Here is a 10240-nt window from a genome sequence, read left to right on the forward strand (position 1 = left end):
AAAAATTAGCCATATATCAAACCATACAAACCTCTTAATCAAATACAGAAAGACAGACATATTAAAAGCATTTTTCTATATCATTATGCAGCAAAATGTCTAAAAAATGGTCATGGGAAAATAAACTAAAAAGTAATTGAAAACTAAATAAACTAATTCTAAATAATAGATTGGTCACAAAATATATATAAAAAAGGGTCATCAAAACTATTTGTTACTGGCTAAGAAATAGTCGATTAGTGGAATTGTTTAGGTTCACAAAACACAATAATCACTGAGTATACTAATCTAGTATTTGATAAACCCCAAAACCCCTGTTTCTGGGAAAATTACTCACTATTTGACAAAAAATTGCTGGGATAATTGGAAATTATTATGGCAGAAACTAGGCATTAACCTACACTTAATATCCTATACCAAAATAATGTTGAAATGGATTGATGGTTTACACATAAAGAATGATACTAAAAGCAAATTAGAAAAAACAAAGAATAGTCTACTCAGATTTGTGGAAAAGAAAGCAATTAGAGGCCAAAGAAGAACTAGGATACATTATGGAATGCAAAATGGATAAATTTGATTATATTAAATTAAAAAGTTTTTGTACAAACAAAGCCAATGTAGACAAGATCAGAAGGGAAGCAGTAAACTTAAAAAAAATGTTTATAATAATGAGACAAAATCCTAAAGCTTATGGGATATAGCCAAAGCAATTCTTGGGGAAATTTTATATCTCTAAGTGGAGAAGGAGAAATTAGATATTCAATTAAAAAGAAAGCTAAAAAAAAGAAAAAAAAAATAAAGCAACAATTAAATGCCACATTAGAATTTTTGAAAATCAGTGAAGATTAATAAAAGTGAAAGTTAGAAAAATATTGAATTAATGAATAAATTTAAGACTTGGTTTTATAAAATCAACAACAACAACAAAATACATAAATCTTGCTTTAAATTAATTAGAAAATGAAAGAAGAAAAAAATTACCAGTAAAAAAAGAAAAAAATAAATTTACCACCAAAGAGAAAATAAAAGCCATGCTTAGGAACTATTTAGTCTAACCACATGCCAATAAATAATAATTTAAATGGATTGAAAACTTACACAAAGGTAAATTGTCCAGTTGAAAAGAAGAGAAAATAAACTACTCAAATATAGCCATGTAAGAGAAAGAAATTGAGGAAATCATCAATGATGATTTCTAATGAAGAAAAAAATCACTAGGGCCAAATAGATTTATTTACAAATGAATTCTAATAAAAATAATAATAATAATAAATTCTAATAAAAAGAAAGAACAATTAATTCCAATAATATACAAACTATTTGAAAAGAGAGGCAAAGAGTTTTAGCAATTACTTTTATGACACAGATTTGATGCTGATAGCTAAACCCGGAAAAGCCAAAACAGAAAAAAATATATAGACATTTTTGTTTAATGAATATTGATGCAAAAATCTTAAATAAAATTTTTGTAAAAATATTACATTTTTCACCATGAATATATGCAATGACCAAGAACGTAGGCTGCTTCACTATCAGGAAAACTATCAGTATAATTGATTGTATCAATAACATTACTGACAGACGTCATATAATTATCTTAATAAATGCAGAAAAAGCATTTGACTAAAAACAGAAAAAGCATTCCTAACAAAAAAAGTAGAGAGAATAAAAATAAATGTAGTTTCCCTTAAAATAAGTAAACCATCAGGAAGTGTCATGTCGTGAAGATAAAGTAGAAGTATTCCTAATAAGATCAGAGTTGAAAGAACAATGTCCATTATCACCACTATTGTTCATTATTGCACTAGAAATGTTAAAGAAAAAAAATTTTCATTGAAGGAATTAGAGTAAGCAAAGAGGAAATGAAATAACCACTTTTTGTAGATGATATAATAATACATTTGGAGAATTCTAGAGAATTAACTAAAAAAAACTACTTGAAAAAATTAATAACTTTAACAATGTTGCAGAAAAGATAATCTCACATAAATCATTGGCATTTTTTTTTTTACCAACAAAGCCCAGCAGCAAGAGACAGAAAGAGAAATTCCTTTTAATATAACTGTAGACAATATAAAATATTTGAGAATCTACCTGCTATTACATGCAACTACATGCACACAAATACAAAGCAACTTTTATATAAATAAAATCAGATGTAAACAATTAGAAAAATATAAATTGCTCATAGGTAGGCTGAGCTAATACGACAAAAATGATAAATCTACCTAAATTTATCTGTTATTCAGTGTCACAGTAATCAAACTACCAAAAATATTTTATGGAGCTAGAAAAATGATGACAAAGTTTATCTGGAGGAAAGCAATGTCAACAATATCAAGTGAATTAATGAAAAATAAAATGAGAAGGAAGATGGCCTAGCTATACCAGACCTAAAACTATATTATGAAGTTGCAGTCAAGAAACCCATTTCGTACTGGTTAGAAAATATTGTGGTAAAATGGTTTCATAAGTTAAGTACAAATGACACAATGTTTAATAGCTATAGTAATCTACTCTTGGACAAACACGAAGACTAATATCTAAAATAAAAACTCATTATTTGACAAAAATTGCAGGGAAGACTGGAGAATGATACAGTACCCCCTTGGCATAGACCAATATTTCATACCTTCTACATTAAGATAAGATTGGAAGGTTATCATGATTTTGACATAAAGAAACACAATAAGCAAATTATGAGATTAAGGGATAATTTCCCTACCAGATCTCTGTAGAAAGGATGATTCTATAACAAAAAATAGAAAAGATGAAATGCAAAATGATTAATTTTGGTTAAATTTAAAAAGTTCTTGAATAAATAAAACCACTATATGCAACTTTAGAAGACAAGCAGAAAGCAAGTAAATTATTTTTTCCTACTAGTGCTTCTGATAAGGCCTCATTTCTAAAATATATAGTGAAATGAGGAAAATTTATAAGAATACAAGTCATTATAAAATTGACAAATGAGCAAATGATATAAATAGAAAATTTTCAGATGATGAAACTAAAACCATCTATAGCCATATAAAAAATAGTTTAAATGACTATTTATTAGATAATTCCAAATTAAAACAACTCTGAGGTAGCATCTCATACTTATCAGATTACATAAGATGTCAGGAAAAGATGATAAATCTAATAGAGGATATAGAAAAATTTTTTGACACTAAAGCATTTTTATTGGCATTGTGAATTGATACAATCATTCAATCATTTTGAATTTAGAATCAATAGAGCAATTTGGAACTATGTTCAAAAGGCTATTAAACTAAAATCAAAGGCATAGCTTTTGACCCAACTGTGTCCCTACTAGACACTACTACTACCTACTAAATTTCTATCCCAAATAAATCAAAAAAGAAGGGAAAAACCCACATGTGGAAAATGTTTTAGTAACTCTGTTTGTGTTGGCAAGGAATTGGAAATTGTATGGATGTCTATCAAATGGGACATGTCTGAATAAATTATGGTGTGTGAATGTCATGGAATATTATTGTTCTATAAGAACTGATGAGCAGGCTGATTTCAGAAAAAATTGGAGAGACTTACATGAACTGATGCTAAATGAAATGAGCAGAATCAGAACATTGTATACAATAGTAGCATTATTATGAGATGATCAACTGAAATAAATTTACCCTTTCTCAGCAATATAATGTGATCTGCATTTATAGAGAGAAATATGATAACTGAATGTGCATCATAGTATATCCATATATAACATATGTACATACATATTATCACCTTATTTTTTGTTTTGTTTTATTCTTTTTCATGTTTTTTTCCTCTTGTTCTAATTTTCATTCCAATGCTTATTAATGTGGGAATGTATTTAAAATTATTGTACATAAATAATCTACATCAGATTTTTTTCTTTTGGTGAGTGGGGAGGTATAGAAAGGAAGGAGAAAAATATTGGAATTTGACATCATACAAAAATAAATATTGAAAAATATTCTTAAAAAGACTAAAAAAAAAATCCTTGTCATCTAATAATATTTTGCTTTGAGTCTCTTGAAGAAACAAATAAAATTTTGATATGTATGTCTTCCATGTCTTTATCCAAAATATTGAGTAAAATGATAACCATAATGTGAAGAAACATAACTTTCTGGAATACTGCTATATCTCCTTTTAAGTTGATATATTAATTGTTATCATGTAAAGCCATTCATTCAACTAGTTCCATTTAATTATATTAATAGTATTATTATATAATACTATAATAATAGTAATAAATAATATTAATATTAATTAACATTCCATAATTTCTCCAAGGATAACATGAAAATTTATAAAATATTTTGCTAAAATATATAAAAAAAGCTCTAACTTTTTTGTTCAAGTGGATGTTTGGTAATCATTTTTTTTTAAAAAGTGAACTTGTTCTAGAATGTGTTCTTAATCAAATCACACTGAGTCTCTGTAATGACTTCAGTCTTTCTCCATTTGCCTATTCACTATTGCTAGAAATCTGAGTCAAGTTTAATAGCCCAAAGTTAATAGTCTCCATTTCTCTCATCTTTTTTGAAATAACACGTATGGCCACTATTCCAAAATACTCCCCTATTTTCCATATAATCATGTATTATACACATTTATATTATTGCTTATTAGGGTAAATATATATATAAATTGAAAAGTATTGTGGAAAAATTATTGTTTCCTAGTAAAAATGCATATGAAAGATTAGTTTAAAAGGTTTCTGAATGAATATCCAGTATTTTGTTTTCATAAGCATAAATTAGAAAATATTGAATTCTCAGGGCTGGAAGGGACCTCAAAAACCACAGAGAACAATCGATATTTCAAAAAAATTTATTTCCCCAACATATTCAAAAGTGGTTTCTTCAATTTCTGAATGGCTTTAACTTCTGGATGGCAAAGTATCTCAGTAAATAAGAGTTCTGGGACTAGAATTAGGAAGACCTGAGTACAAATCTACTCAGTCACTTACTGTGTTACTCTGAGCAAATGGTTTAGCCTTATTTGTCATAATCCACTCTGATATCTCTGGAAAGAAATTCCCATAGACAGTATTGATATCCATTTGTACACCAATTGGGGTCATGAGGAGTTGTACTGACTGAGTGTCCACACAATAACAGCAGTTTTTGAGAAGATTTTTCCTTCTTCAAACCTAAATTTGCCTTGTTGAAATTCCTATTGAGACACTGTTCTATAAGAAAGGATCAGCAAGATAATTTCAGAAAGGCTGGGAGAGACTTGAGTGGATTGAAGAAAAGTGAAGTGAGTAGAACCAAAAGAACATTATATACAGCAACAAGAAGATTATGTAATGATCAGTTGTGATGGGGGCTCTTTTCAATAATGAGGTGATTCAGGCAAATTTCAGTAGACTTCAGATTATTTTGCTTCATGGAATTTAGCAAGTCATCTCTGCTTTTTGAGTGTTTAATATGCTCACTATGCACATTGATTCTCTTGACAAAAATCTCATCTTTATTTTTTTGTTTACAATGATGCCTTTGGCATACTAAGTAATATTATAGTCATGCTCATTCTTGTCATTGTAACATCAGGGATATTCTTTGCTGAACACTCAGTATTTTTCTAAAACTAAAAGTTGAAGTGATGGTGCTGATCTACATTGATTACTTCACCTAGGGAGTTTACTATAGCAATATAATTACAAGTCCAGCCCAATCTTATTATTTCAAATAAAATATGAATATAAAAAGTATATTATGAATACTTCTTAATCTGTTAGCTAAAATAGAAAATCTGTGCCAAAAATCACAGTTTTGATGTTCATAAAGATGTCATGATATATTACATATCTAATGGTGATTTAAAATATGAAATCAATATTATTTCACAAAGATGGCAGCTTACTAATTTTATGAGGTGAAAAAATTCCCTTAGCAATGCAAACATTGCATCTGCATGCTTGATCTAAAATTTTATTTATGACTCTAAGAAATTGTAATTTACATTTGATCAAAAAAAAAAAAAAAACATGGATTGCCTGAAGTAAATGAAGATAAATACCTATAGTATGATATATATTAAATTTAGAATGAGACCCTATTTAGAAAGGATACACTTGTCCCAAGGTCTCTATATTTGAAAGATTACATTTCTTTCTTCTATTCCTTGTACATAGATTTTAAAACATGTTGCTATTCACATGTTAAACAGATGCAGATTAGATAATTTAAAATAATAATAGTAGATAATATTTAGGCAATATTTGCTATATTTCTAGTACTGTGCTATGCACTTTATAATTATTGTCTCTCTGATTCTTATGACAATATTTAGAAGTAAGTACTGTTATTATCCTATATTTTTAGGTGAGGAAACTGAGACAGTTATTAAGTAAGTGATTAATCCAAGGTCAATTTCTAAATAAATAAATATTCATTTGGCCCTAATTGCGTGTCAGAAACTGTGTTAAGTTCTCATAAAAGAGAGGTAAAAATATTCCTTGTTCTCAAGAATGTTATAATCTGATGGAGGAAACCATAGGCAATTAAATATATAAAATGCACTCTATATACAGGGTAAATTGGAAATAATTAACAGAGGGAAGGTGCTGTAATTAAGAAAAGTTGGGGAAGGCTTCCTGTCAAAGATGGAATTTTAACTAGGACTTAAAGAAGTCAGGGAGGTCAATATATTAGAGTAGAGAAGGGAAAAGCTTTTCACTTCTTTTCTACTCCAGTCACCAGTCATATCTTGGCTCAGGTTTCCTTCCAAGTTAGCAAAGAGCTGTTCCTGCTCAGAGTAGGACTCTAATCTGTTTATTTTAAGTTTTATCTACTTGTCTTTCCTCAGGGCTGCCACTTTTGTTGAATGAAAATGTGTAGCTCAGAGAGGCTAAGTCTGTAAATCCAGCATAATGTGCCACAAATCACTTTCATCACTTTTACATACTGTCTGTCTCTTATCCTTATAATGATATAGTCTATGAAATGTCATGACATAATCTATTAAATGTCTGCTGTCAGATGCATTTATGATGTTTTATTTCTTTTAGATAAATGTAGAATATTGTTGGTGTTGAGGTCATGAGATAAGTTTTCAGCACTGTGCCTTGCTATTCTTTTTTTTCTGACTCCATTATTCCCATAGACGCTCCACCTTGTCTGAGAGTTTGTGCCTGCTCTGGTGCTAAAGTCACCCAGAAGTATGTTTGTCCTCCTTTGGCACATTGATGATGAGAGTTCTCTAAAGATTCATTGTTGTTGATGTTGTTGTTATTGTTTGTTTGTTTGTTTGTTTATTTGACTTTTTCAGGGTTTGTCCTCTTGGAGCATGTATACTGATGATGGTAGCATGGTGCTTTCCTGCAAATAAAATTCACATTGTTCAAAGCCTTTTATTCACCAATTTTGACAGGCAAACAAACTGATTGAATAGATTAGTTTTGGTGACAAATCCTATACCAATTTCACATTTCTCCCAATCACTGAGGCTACTCCAAAAAAAAATATATATATATATATATATATGTATGTATGTATGTATGTATGTATATATCTATCTGGCTCCGGTTTTAGTATTTTGACCTTCATTTGCCAGCCCAGTTTCATTTAGGACTGTGATTTACATGTCATACCTGCTGAGTTCTCTTGCAATACAAGCTTTCTTTCAGCTATAATAGCTTTCTTGTCCATAAGTATGAACATTTATAATGGTGAGATCCTCTTTGCAGAATTTTGTGTGTGCATATCTATCTACCATCTATCTGTCTATCTATCTACCTATCTATCTATGTGTGTATATGTTACATTATATTATATTTATTATACTCATACAAATGTACTCATGTATATACATATGTGTGTATGTATGTATGTGTATAGGTATTAATTCTAACACGGGCTCAGATCCCCACCTGCCTCAATAAGTGAGCCAAGATTAGTTTTGATGAAGCAGACAACAACTTTTAGGGTACCTTTTCTAGCTCTTTCATCATGATTGGAGGTGAAAAGCATGATCTTTATAAAAACGGTGCTCTGACATTGAGGGGGCTGCTGAAGTCCACTTTTCCCTCATTCCAGTAAGAAGATGACCCTACAATTTGGACTACCTATGTACAGGGCTGTGATTAGACCTTCCAGTGTAGCCACTCCTGCTGCTTAGTCATTTGGTGTCTTTCAACACCAAATTCTGAGATATGTAAAAGAGTATTTTTTTTGTCTTTTGTCTTGTGGATAAATTGTATCTTAGTGAGATAGAGCTATATAAAGTTATTAGTCTTCTTCAGTTATTAGAGTCCAGTGGCAAGACAAAAGTCAGGATGATTAATAACAGTTTGAGGTGGATTGGATGAATTTGATGTCTAACTTGTACTTAACAGTTTCTAAAAGTTCAATGATCTGCTGCAAAATTATAATCAAACCTTGGCTTTCCATAACTTTGACAATGCTCTCTAAACATTTTCCTTATACAGAAACAGAAGGCTGTTTTCTAAACATCTGCCCCATCTTAGCTGAAATTCTACTTTAAGTCTTTTAACAAAAATGTCTTTGTTGTACTCACCCTAATTTCTGGATTGAGAAGACTTTTCCACTGGATCAGGATCAGAGGCTTTTCCACTGAAATCAGTCCCTGTTCAGGTGATCTTCTTCTTTAAAATATAATGGTTCTTTCTGGGAGCAGATTTCTTGGGGAGGTTTTCTGGAGGCAGCTTGAGTTTCAGTTAAAAATGCAGCCAGCTAATTAAAATTCAGACATTTATTTTCTCCTTCCAAAATAGCCCAGTTAGTTTTTCTTAAAGGCCTCTCCCTCTCCTTGGTTTTAATAGCCCTTGCAGCTTTGTCCTTTGCTTCTACCTCTGCTTCCTTCAGCCTCCAGCCAGCACAAAGATGGAAGAGGGCTTCTCTCTGAACTCACTTGATGCTCCCCTCTCAATCTGAATTCCCTTGACTGGCTCACTGAAGCTCTATTTATGCTCCTTCTCTGAGAGAGTGGGGGTATGGGTTTCCTCCCAGAGTCCTCTCTGGCCCTAAGAGCTTCTTGCTTTTATGAGTGCTCTAAAGGTGTGAACACAAGCATTGGTTTTATCAGTTCTACTTAGTACCTTGTTTCTTCTGGCCTATAACATTTCCTTGTAAGATCAGATCAATCATACTGAACCATGCTAAATTAGATAATTATTGTCTCTATCAACTCTAATGACCTAACAATTTGTAAAGATTCCAACATAACTAACCTCTAAGCACCCACAACTTCTTCCACTCTCTTCATAACCACTGGAACCAACTGTTTTCATTCATCCATTGCAATAAAGGAAGCCTTTAAATATTTGTGGTAGATATTTCAGTTTGGCATAGACCACTTGGTTATTCTCAATCAGTTTTAACATGTCTTTTGAAATATTTTCCTGAGGTGTGGTCACAGATTCTTGGAGGCAAAGGTAAGAACTGGTAAATCAGATGAACACCAAAAATGAAAGGCAGCCTTGAAAAGAGCTTGGGAGCTCTCACATCAAAGGTACTAGCCTTCCCAAGCCAATGAACCAAATAATTAGCTCTTTTTAGTTAACAAAAGTGTTTTATATTTATAGTAAAACCTCAAACTTTATATAGTACACAATTTGACAATAGCAGTTTATTAATATTATAAAAGGTAATACAATATAATGAATAGCAGATTAAGCTTGGTGCCAGGATGACTTGGGTTGAAGTCTGACTCTTCCTCTCTAATGGTGATGTTATCACAATCAAAATACTTATTTACCCATACAACCATTTATTGCACATTTTCAAACATATATTTGCATAATCTGCACCAATCAACAATTCCACTTTACTTAATATAACTGTAGTAGTTCATGATATCTGTCAGCTAGTTTTGTTTCATTATCTTAAACCTCTCCATTTCTGTACTCAAATCATCACGACACTATTTGGTCAGTTCTCCTCAGATAAAACATGTTATTTGAGTTTCTATTAATATCATTCATGTAGGCTCTATTAATTTTACTTTAAGTAAATATGTATGCTTCATTTGGAGGTTAATCACTTTTGGATACATTAAATAAGAGCAGAGGTGATTAATTAAAAATAACCTTTATTATTTTTTTCAGCAATATCTGTTCAGAAGATTTTTTATAAACTTTTAATCTTTTAATTATATATTCTATGAACATCCACCAATCATCTTCCTATTTTGGAAATAGAAATACTTTTCTATGCATGTCTTAAAATGATACATCCTGTGTTTAGTTAACAGTGTGAAGTTGGTGTGGGTATACACA

The sequence above is a fragment of the Antechinus flavipes genome, chromosome 2 (assembly GCF_016432865.1).
Source record: "Antechinus flavipes isolate AdamAnt ecotype Samford, QLD, Australia chromosome 2, AdamAnt_v2, whole genome shotgun sequence".
Lineage (NCBI taxonomy): Eukaryota > Metazoa > Chordata > Mammalia > Dasyuromorphia > Dasyuridae > Antechinus > Antechinus flavipes.